Source organism: Dermacentor andersoni, chromosome 8 (assembly GCF_023375885.2).
Source record: "Dermacentor andersoni chromosome 8, qqDerAnde1_hic_scaffold, whole genome shotgun sequence".
Classification (NCBI taxonomy): domain Eukaryota; kingdom Metazoa; phylum Arthropoda; class Arachnida; order Ixodida; family Ixodidae; genus Dermacentor; species Dermacentor andersoni.
This window is the reverse complement of record NC_092821.1, coordinates 72,925,342-72,937,273: the sequence shown is the minus strand read 5'-3', so window position 1 is coordinate 72,937,273 and position 11,932 is coordinate 72,925,342. Positions and strand designations below refer to the sequence as shown.

The 11,932-nt window shown below is 42.7% G+C and overlaps 1 long non-coding RNA gene across 1 annotated transcript; it reads right to left on the bottom strand.

The window, feature by feature from the left end:
* Window positions 1-2,326: 2,326 nt before the first annotated feature.
* Window positions 2,327-11,471, bottom strand: LOC140219821 (uncharacterized). Its single transcript, XR_011896043.1, has 4 exons — window positions 11,385-11,471; window positions 7,941-9,121; window positions 6,804-6,884; window positions 2,327-4,471 (listed from the first exon to the last, which is right to left on the bottom strand). It is a non-coding gene; the product is annotated as an uncharacterized lncRNA (long non-coding RNA).
* Window positions 11,472-11,932: the final 461 nt, after the last annotated feature.

The window sequence follows — 11,932 nt, the reverse complement described above, 5'->3', positions numbered from 1 at the left end:
TCCATGTTCTCCAATATACGCGGATACAAAGTATTGCGCCAACCATCCACGTATGTGAATTTAATTCGCGCGTATACTGGTGAGCAACTGCGACGCCAGTACCAGGCATTTCGACGTGCCTCACGCTGCCGTGTAGGCGTTCTTTTCAAGTGCATTAGTTTAGAGTTTGGTTCAGTCCGCTGTGAGCTGTTGTCCTGCATTAGCAGCGGATCGTTAGCGTTTTGAAGCGCATGCATTCCAGCATTTGGAGACTGCTTATGCCGATAGCCGCGTCAAATGCATTGGCACGCATGTTTAAATGACTAATGTGTCCACTTGTTACGCGTGCACTGCTCGTATCCTGTGGCAGTGCTCGTTCTAAAAGCTTCGAAGACCATCTACACTCATGCGTGTGTTCAATTTATATATGCACAGGATGGACTTGCCGGCTAATTGGTTGATCATTTTAGAAGAAACAGCGCAACACAAGGACGACGCAAAAACATGCCACACCACGAAGCGCTGGTGTGGTTGATGCTTTTTTTCGTCCTTGTGTTTGCGCTGTTTCTTCTTCCACGATACACGCACACCACAGGTACGCGAAAGTTTAGGAGCATAAGTGGTTAACTCTGTTTTCCCCGTTTTCTCTCAGTGTCAATGGCACAGTGCGTTGCCCGGAATTGTGCACGCTTACCCCCATATGCAGAAATGCATCATAACTTGAAGCCCCTGCTTGACTTGATCTAAACGACGCAAGTCGTGAACGCACCAAAAGAAAGGCAGTGAGCGTCTTGGGGGACGTTCGCACCAGGCGTCGTTTATATCAAGTCAAGCATGAGCTTTGTATTAAGATACATTTCTGAATACGGGGGCTAGACATCTGCTTCTTCCAGAAAATGTCGAAGAAACGCCCGCCAAAACCAGGCCCATTCGTAAACCTAACTAGGCAATACGAAGCTCCATAGAAAAAAAGAAGAGTGGTATTAAAAGCTTTCAGTATTTTTCTTTACTCCAAAATAGTTGCGCTCTCGTGGCTTCACTGTACAGAGATAGTGCAGCGTTAGCTAGAAAGCATGAATTTCCTAACTCCATGCCAAAATAAGCTTGTAAAATTATTTAGGTGCTAGAATCCAGGGTTTGTAGCGATCCTTGAAAATCCTTTATTTCTAAAATGCCATTTTCAAGGCATTGAAAACCCTTGAATTTTTAGAAGTACTGGAAAGTCCTTAAACTTGTACACTTGGCTAGACTTAGAAGACATTGCCAAGCGTTTTCTTTCCCTTCTGTGACACTCTTTCGCATGTCACAGAAAATTGTCTCTGGAGGTAATAGAAGGAAAGCGACATCCTTAAAGTTGAAATTACAAAGGAGCTGCAGATACCAGTTTTATGCACATGGAACCGGCAACAAATGTGCTTGGAGGAGCAGAAGCAGGAAGCTCAACAGTTGAGGCATTCGAAGAGAAGCCGTGAAGAGTAAATTGAGAGCGACAGACACAATAAAAAGAAATTAGAAATTACTATTGCTTATTTGATGGTGAAAAAAGCTGAGGCAACAGATGACATCACATACACTGTCAAACCAAACAGTATTCAAAAACTGCAAATGTTGCAGGTCCAAGTAGTTAATTGTGCTATTGCAGAAAAACTGAGCGCTTTCTTGAAATGCTTCCTTGTGTGCGTTTAGTGGTGGGCGGTGAAAGGCAAATTAGCAGTCTTTCAAATGTTTGAAATCACTGAAATGCTATTTGTTTTGTTTTCTTTTGTTTGCATTAAAGTTAACGGTGTTCTTGAACAAGTTATTACCTGTCCAAACTACTACACACATTGCACGAAGTCCTTGAAGTTACTGTGTCGGGGCATCGAAAGTCCTTGAAAACCATTGAATTTTTTTCTTCAATATTGCTACGAACCCAGTAGAACAACTGTCATGGAGTAAAAACCTTGGCTGAACAGGGGCTTATACGCAGAGCACAGGAAAACTAGAAATGCAGTAGTAGGCATGGAGGGCCCTGAAAAAAATGTGCCACATCCGCTCGTCTGCCTTATGTTTCTGCACCGACTGTCGCATTTTTAATAGAAGTGCACTTTCTGTTCTACTCCAATAAACGCAACATTACGAACTCCAGTGTGGGGCAGTCCTTCAGCCAGTGCAGAACTTTTTCTGTACATCCGAGTCAGCTCTGTTATTTTTCCAGCATTGTAGTAGAAGATTTGTTAAACTGGTTTAGCAGAATATGAGCAGTATACTCTTAAATTAGCTGTTTATTTGTATGCACAAGTGCAGGTCCTCAGTTTAGTTGCATGACAAATTGCCATACCTCAATAGATACAAGAAACAATTTTATTACAGTTTAATAAAATCCAAACAGTAATAATCACAACAATATAATGACATACATTTCTTTTGGTACGTATACAGCCCATGTCTTGGCAGTGTATAAATTCAACTATACACCGCAAGTACTGTGTCCTGACCACTATTATTCACATGTGTAAAACCATCACAGCAATTCAACAAATATCACAGTAATTAGTGACATACACTTTGTAACTGCTTTACATGAGCATAATGTATACAAATGGTCCCTGTGTACCTACACATGACTAGTGCCACCTGAGTACTATTACTCACAGGTGTAAAACCAACAAAGCAGTTCTTTAAAAAATATCACAGCGCTTAGTGACGTACATGCTGTAACTCCCTTGTAGAAACTTAATACAAACACGTGAGGACACAGAAAGCTAGCAGTGGGCATACATGGGAATACCACCGCCTCAATACTAATTCACAAGTGTAAAACCAACCAAGCAGTTCTTTAAAGAATATCACAATGCTTAGTGACATACATTTTCTAACTAGCTTATATAAGCTTTATACAAACATGAGAACATACACAAAGCTAGTGGTGCACCCGCATAGAAGTGCGGCCATCTGAACACGATTATTTGCAAGTGTAAGCTCAACAGAACAGTTCGTTATAGTGACGCACATTTTGTAACTGCCTTATACAAGCTTAGTGCAAGCACAAGAATGCAGAAAAATATAAATTAAAAACTTGCTCTATGCATACACAAGCAGATCAACACAAATGGTAAACACCGCTTTGAAGACAAATGTGACTGTGGCAAAGCGCAGTGCTGTGCCGGTTGAAATTGCCACCCACAAAAGTATTGAGCAATGCTTAAACCACAGGCAATAAAGTGCTGAAAGACTGCGTCTCTAACGTAACTATTTTAATTCAAATTTCTTGAATATAGGGCTCGCTTGCAGATAAGGCATCTGATCCAACTGACCTGATTTTACACCTGCTACATGCATACAATGCACTCAGATATAACTGGTAATAATAATTATAAAAGGCATTTAAAAACTTGATAGTATGATGAAGATGCATGACTAGAAAAGTTCTGTCCCCCTCGTACTTGTTAAAAAGGTGTAAGTACGACACATGTTCTTTTTTTCCTCAATTTTTGCATTAATGGACAGCCGGGAACCTCGAACCGACACAAAAAAAAAAAAAAAGATACTGCTATGTTAATAGTGTTATGAATAATTTTTTGTGAAAGCTTTTTTACAGACAACTTGCAGTCTCGTTTCTGGAGGTTGAGCTGTATCTTGCAAAATAACTTGAAAAGTGGTCACATGGGAGCATGACACTATATCATAATGTTAGTTTCAGTTGACTCTCTTGCCCTACAAGTCGCTGCTCACTGTGGCCAGTGATGCAACAGCAGTGTCTGTGTGATTTTCATCACACTTCTGTCCTATGCCATTCTTACCAGAGTTGGCGGCACATAGATACCCAAATTTCGATAGTGTTGCTTTCTCAGGTGGTTGCTTTTGATTTGCTCAATATCAGTTGGCACTTCAGCTGCATCAAACTTCTTTTTTACCTCTTCAACAACAACATCAACAACAATATTATGACACCTGTGTTGTCCTTCTAGTTGCCTACAAAGACCAGTCAATCTAGCAACAACACTGACAGTCTCTACTATCTTGTAATGGGGGAGAGGTGTGTCCCACCATGGGTTCCACATTGTTGTCACTATGTGGGCTGGCTGGGGAGGCAACAACTGTAATATGTTTGCATTTGCATATATTAAAGTGATGCTTGTACTGTGTTATAACACCTAACTTAGTCTTGCACTTGCTGCACAATAACACTGGCTCACAGTCGTGGTGAAAAGCTTTTGTATGTTGAGCAAATGAGTTGTATCCACTACAAAAAAAGTCAGTGATAGCACACATGTTGCTCTACCAGGCCTGGTGTGGTTCCTTCTGACACTGCTGCTGATGCTGACGCGCTGCTGCTTGCCTCGTACACTGTTGCAGCTGCAGTAGACATGGCAGTCTCTGTATCTATTGCTGCCTTGTCATCTGTCATGGTAACTTCCAAGTGGTATCGGGCTCACTTCTGCAACAGAGATGTTGTTTGCCCCTTGAGGGCTCTCATGATCAGGGCCAATAATTTCGTAGGCATTGTCTCCTGCATCGAAGAACCAATAAGAACGGCATGAATTAATAAACATAGCTCTAAAAAGTACGGACATCAAGACTTAACCACAAACTTTGCACATAAGTGATCGGGCTGAATGAATAATACTTGCAGGAGGAGTTACACAATTGTTTGTGTATATTACAGTAAAGCCTCATCAGAAGATATTCAAGAGGCACGGGAAACATGTCTCTCGAAACCAAAAATTTTGAGACACTGAGGAGCCAGACTAGATCACTTTATTATGCATCATCACTAAAGTATGTTTTGATATATCTGAAGGAATAAATGCTCAGGGTGGCTTAAAGGGCTCCTAAACCACTTCTCGACATTTTTTGAACATTTCAAGTAAACACGCGTATCGAAATCAGAATGCCGTCACGATCGACGAAGCCAAATGCCAGAGTGCGTAGCACTGCCGGAGCACCACAATATGAAGAAAATGACCCCGTGCGCCTCTCTGGACCTGTCCTGCAACCCCCAGTTTGTCCTGACGTCACCAGGCTGTCTCTGATGATGTCACCAGTTTCCGGTGCTGTCGATTGGTCGAACGAAAGTGTACGACTGCCGGCAAGGCCTGCAAGCAAATACACACACTCCTTCCTCCTCGTCGCGTTGCGCGCGATGCCATTGGGGGCAGCCAATGGGGGCAAAGAACAGAAACGCCAACAGAAGGGTCTCCCTATGAGGCTCTTCAACACGAGTCACCATACAGTTCCGTTGTATTAGCGCCACCCCTCGCAGGACGACGGGCCAGCGCGGCAGCAACAGAGCTCGTTGGTGTTGGCCTGTCCCGTAACATTTGGAGGTGTACTAGGCAAGGAAAAGACGATACTGTCCATATGGCGTGTACCAGATGAAAGAGTAAAATGAGTGGGGACTACTTTTCGATAATCAAACACACGTAGCTCCACTATTACTGCACCGTTTCGAAAAATTCTCGTGGCTACCTGTTCATTGCCTTATTGTGTAGAACTGCAACACCGCAACTAAATTTCAACCTCGGTGGTTTAGGGGCCCTTTAAAGAAGACATTCACAGCTTTTTAGTGACTGTAGATTGTGTTAGCTTCCTTCCCAACTTCTGGAATTTAAACACTTCACTTTGCAAGCCTTGTTGCTCGCAGTACCTTTGAGGTGCTCTTAGACGCTCGTCAGCTTCAACTGCCGACACTTTCTGCCCTGCACTGTCCTCGTTGCCCTCCTTTTCTGGTTCATGCTAAAAGAGACATGCGCGATTGACTTGTGTAAGGATTGCGTGATCTTTAGGCCCTTCGGAGTACACAAGGTGCACAAAGTGAATGTGTCTGGGTTGTGTCCCTTCGAAGTAGTGAATACTTAAAAAGTCATCCTTAGTAACAAAGGTGTCTCTTGTATACAGTATTGTTAACGTGGCAAACATCGGAAAACCAACCAAACCATTTTCAGATGTCTCTTACAACCAAGTGCATCTTGTAATGAGATTCTACTGTACTGAATATTTTTCAACTATGGATCATCTGCATGTACATATAGTCACAAAGACATGTTGTGTGGAATGGCGAATCGGGAAACAGTTCGTACTCTTACTTTTTGTCCCTAACATAAGCAGCTGATAACAATATGATAAAAAAGCAGGCAATGAGGCTAGAATGAAACATAATCCTTCAGCTCTAAACAGTTTTTTGGGCCCACATCATTCCCTCATATGACATAAGGAAACAACTTGATTGCAGTAATGGCTGCATGTGATCTGAGTAGATTGAAACAAACTATACGTAAGGTTGTCCTGTATGTAATTTTATCAGAGTGCTTTTTAGATGTCCTGCTGGTGATCCTGGCTGCGCGATGCTTCTCATGCTTTCTGGCACGATTCCTTTTTTTCCACTCCACTTTTTTTTCAGATTTTCTCCCCTTTCCCTTCCCCCTTGTGTAAAATAGCACACTTGAAGTATCAAATCTGTTGAACTAACGTGTGTATCAAACCTGTTAACATGTGTGCTTCTCTGTGGTCTGTGTTGTATTTTTGCGCTGCACAATTCAATTCAAGATGAAAGATGGAACGTCCCTGCCTTTAGTTTAATTGTGTGTGTGTGTGTGTGTGTGTGTGTGTGTGTGTGTATGTCTCTCTCATGTTTTGAAATATATGTACATTCAGGAGTGCCTGCATGCCCTTCTCTCCTGCTCCAGTGACGAAAAGGAGAGCCTGTTTATGTACCATAGTAAAAAATTCAAAGGTTTTCGCTGTGCCCATTACACCCCTTATCATATGGATCTGTCACAATATAGAGTAGCAGTGGTCCATAATACTAGCCCATCCCAACATAATTATAAATTAACACATACCGACATGCTGCAAAACAGCTGTTGCAAAGCCGGTGGTGAAGGCAATTTCCGCAGCACTGCAGTGGTACAGCCGAGTTCCACCTGTATAGTGACAAATCCATATGCGTGTTAGCAACTCAGTAGTTGCTGATGGTTTCATAAGCTTTACACTACACAATAAAGTAATCTAGACAACTTTGTTGGAACAAATGCACATAATTAGGACACCACTTAAACACTAACACGATTAATTGCCCCCAATCTCTCACTCACTAAGGGATAATATTACTGAAACATCGGTGGAGAGCTCAGATTAACACAGCCCATAAAGGACAAGCGTTCTTTGAGGAAAACAGCTATAACAGCGGTTAGTTTTCTTGATCATTTTATGTGATAGCTTTGATTTAAATGTCATGCAGTACTATAAAATACGAAGTGCCGCATTTCTAGCAGCAGAAGGCGTCGTCAGGCTCATGGTACAACAGATTTTTGCACTGTTTGTCAGTGAGCCGACACATACAAAGAAAACCGAATTCACACATACATATACAGTGTCAAGTGCACTTCTCCTTCTGAAAACGCAGCCACCAGTTCCAATGTTGCTGAAAGGAAAGGTTATATAAAGTGCGAGACTGCATGGACCTGTCACTTATGACTGTAAATGTATGGTCTGCTGATTGCAGAGGTAGTCACATGCTATTTCTAGTCTCTTTTAGAAGCATTACTAAAGAATAAATTAAAATCTATTCATAAGTCACGAATTTCATGCATCCACAGTTTGGCTAAATAACCTGTGAGAAAAAGACATGTTTACCTGGAATAGCAACCTTTTTTCCTGCTGCAAAACTTTCCTTCGAATTAATGAAATAACTTTACAGCGTCATAATGCGTTTCTCGCAACTACTTGCCGGCAGTGGCGAGTTACTGTTTATATCCGACTCATTGGGCGACAATACTGCCAAACACAAATGCTTCACGAACACGAGAACACGTCCCTCGCAGAGAATAGCAACCATATATGCCTCTGTGAGACATGATCGCACCTTTGTGGTCAAAATGTACATTAGAACGACATCACCATCTCATTAAAAAAAAAAAGCCTCCGTACAAGGCAGCCGCCAACTGCATAATGTGAAATTGCAACTGATGTCCACTTACTGGTGGCCTGTGTTTGAGTCACTTTTGGCAGTTGACTGGGTGCTGAGAAATGCACGTCCTGGGTTGTCCCTGCAAAACATACAGGGTTATGTCAAATGTTGAAAATATATATATGCCGGCATTTCATCAGTCGCAAAACAAACGAGTAAACTAATAAACAACTGTAATGTAAACAGAGTACGCATCATAAGATAGGCTGTCAACTGTTAATGCATTACGCAAAAAACCTAATGCATAGGAAAGACTATATGTATACACACGAAGCTGACACACAATTTAATTCGCTCTAGGGTTTTCCGTGCAGTATATTCAAATTATTATGTCTCGTGGTTAGAGCAAAATTAGTGTAAATTACGAACTAAATTATCTACCCTGGAAACTTTTCTTCAATATGCACCTGTGCGCGCTTCGAACGAGTAGCGTTGTAAAATTTACGTACATGGCATTTAACATAGTTGCTGAACATGGATTTCCTTTGCCCTGTATCGTGTACAGTGAGCTACATATATCTGCCCTCCCCCCCCTTTTTTTTGTACTAGCCATACTGCGTGCCACTGCACCTATACGCACATCAATAAACCTCACGACACAGAAATAAAAAAAGCGCCAATCACCCATGCCTGCATGTTGTAGTGGGCCTAACCTAACCAAGCATGGGCTGTTGCTTTTTATAGTAAACACAGGCACCGTGCTCATTGCAAGTATGTATCATGTCGCTAAGCAAATATGCAATTTCATTGTACCACTATTTTTTTTATCACATGGATATATCTGTTGAGAGGCAAGACAAAAAGCAGTCACTTCTCAGAAATAATCAGCTTTCTTAAAACACATGTTTAACTTTTCAATGACACTTGCTGCTATGTGTTTGTCTCCAGAGAGCATACTTGATTTGACTTTCCAATCAGAGACATTACATAAATATACCATGTTAAGATGACTGCCTGCAGCACGTGAGAATTTTCATCTTCGTGTAACATACTGTATCTTGATTTTGTTGACATTTGGTCAAATGGTACACCCAATATACCCACATACTAGTTTTCTTGTCCAAATAACGTGCCAATGTATTTTGATTTTTTGGCATTGGCTCCTCTACACTACGTGAAGTCGCGCTGCACTGGCTCTTTCACATCCTCGTGTCCTTGCAGCTGCCTTCTTGCGTTATATAAAGCGGGTGCCTGAAAAATATCGTATGCAAAAGTCAACACAAGGGCATGGTGCAAAACAACATCAAGACAGTCAAGGCAATGGCAATAAAAAAGTCTTAGCTCTTAGTCTTCCTAGTGAAATGCATGCAAAACATCCAAATGACTGCAACAGTCAACTGCTAAACTAACTTCAATTTTTAGATTTAAGCAAAAAAACAAATAAACCACAGTTCATCCTTGTTTTTCATGAATGTTAGAATACTCCTGCTAATGAATAGAATATTGGTCATTTTCAGACGTCATAGGTCTGTCATGAGTCTGGTATCGCAAACACCACTTGTGACACATCCTAAGCACGTGCCCAGTGTGACCCCCCCCCCCCCCCCCCGCACCATCCCTGGTTGTGCCACTGCTGAAGCCATAATTTGAGGATTATAGCTGCAAACATGATGCTCAGTAGGGATGAAAATATTGTCCTTCAGCTCAATGGATATATGGATGTGCCTATAAAAAAGGGCAACAAGGCTTGTTATGGCAAGCTTACCCACATTTCAATACTAACAAGTTCACTGCGGCCTGCATCTAAGCTTACTAAAAGGCATGAACTTATTTTCATGCATGAGGTGCGCAGTGGAGTTCATTTTTGACAGACCCGACTACTGCTGCAGTTTGAAATCTAGCATTTTAGATTCTTGTAGGCATGTAAAAGTTGCAGTTAAACCGCAGTTATTAGTTTATTACACCAACCTATTGTTCTGTGTGCGACAGACTGGTAACACGGAATTAAAGCAACATTTTATTTTGATATTTTATTTCTCTACTAAAAATATTCAAGCGATAAACACATCTTGATCTGCCATGCTATAGCAAAATGCACACATTACGCTTGTAACCCCCAGAGGAAGGCTGATTTAGCTGTTCATATGACATAACTCTGACACGCCAACTTATATTAGCAAATGCACAGGCATGTCCAAAACAATAAGCGTATGCAAAGCGCCCCTGCAATTGTAATTCCACACAGCAGCCGTTATATTCGATGCCGATGCGTAACTAGCTGCTCGACAATTCACCGAGTTCGTAGACATAAGCATCCTTTCAGTTTCGCACCGTGCACGAAAACCGCAACAGGAGACAAAACCAGACCTATAATCACACCATTTCAACATGAGCAAAAACAGTTCAGTCTTAGGGATAAACACTGTGAGAGCGATTTAGTGCGCGACGGCGACGAGCGACAAAACGGGCCGTCGCTTGAACAGATGGCTCGGTTCTGGAAATCTAGAAATCGTCGCTCGTCGCCCAGAAGTGCTATGAGCGACTAGCCAATAGCGCGAAGCCGGAACTGGATGTACATACATCGCTCAAATACTACCGATTGTCGCGCGGAACGAGCAAATGATTCAATTTTTATACGTGCAAGGATAAAAACGTACTGCAAGACCTCCGGAAATATTTTATGCTACTTTTTATAGTAAAATACATCAACGTAAATTACTAAAGCACGCGTCACGCGTGACTGCAGCCCTCATGCCGGCAACACCGGGGAGGCGTCGCTCAAAATCGTCGCTCGCACGCAGTACGACTTGTACGCGACGAGCGAACGCGACAGCCATCTCCGTCGCGTCGCTTGTAGCTGCCGCGCGCAAGATCGCTTATATGGGGTTTATACTTTTCTCAGCATAAAACATGGATTCCTCATGCGTTTTCAGTAAGTTCAAGATAACGCGCCCAACTGACCTCTTGCAGCATGCAGCTGAATGCCTGCGGCAAAGTTTCTAACTAGCAGTGGTGCTGCACGTAACTTCAGTGGTCGCAGATTCCCCCTGCGCGAGACACCGTCAAGCGCGCGGTTTATTTATAAAAAAAAAAAGCATGCTGCCAGCAAAATGACGCCTTCTGTTATGTGATTCCTTAGTTCAACAGCGTTCTGTACACAGTAGACTGCCAAACTGAATAAATTCAAACACACAAAACGCACGCTAATCACGCTCCGTATAGGCTCGGAATCACGGGCTGGTGAACTAACCATTTTAAGCGTCGTCTCGCCTGGCGTCTTATTGAACATACCATAGTTCTGGCAGCGTTTGCGATCTTTAAAGCTCTTACGGACAACGGCAAAGTGATAAAATCACATGCAGTTATCGCGACGACTGGCTTTTTCGATTGACATCGAGAGACACAGCGCGTACGCCTAGTCCTTTGTCAATCGCGTCGGCTAAGCGCAGCGACGACTTCCTGGCGATAGCATGACATATACGGACAATGTGCACCTAAGTTAGAATTCACTTACCGTGGAGGATTTGCTGTTATATCCAAGGCATGACGAACGACTGTCGTGTTTTCGTGGCGACGCGAGATGGCTGCCACACGATCTCCCTCGGCTGGCCTTTGCTCGCTGGAGGGATCACCTTTCTCCGGTGCTGTGTTGTTCCGCGATCTTGAGCGCGCGCGCGGTGGAGCCACTCCGAGTGAAAAAGTAGAGCGCTCGCTACGCGTTCCTTTGAACTGCGGCGGCCTGTTCTCTTAGAAGCAAAACTATGTGTTCTTTGCTCAGCGTGCATGAATGATACATTGCCATGTTCGGGGCCAGCCACCTACAGTTGAAGCAGAAGATTACGCTACGTTTTGTTTTCTATTGCCGCAAGGGTCTCTCTTTTCTATTGTCGCAAGAGTCTTTTCACTCTCTCTCTCTGAAGGGGAGAGTGAAAAGCACATTTCACTCTCTCCTTGGTGACAGAGTGAACAATGCATTTCACTCTCCTCGACATTTTGCGAGAGTAAAACGACGCTTTGAAGAGTGAACCGGCAGCTTCACTCCTGCGATACCCTTCCTAGTTT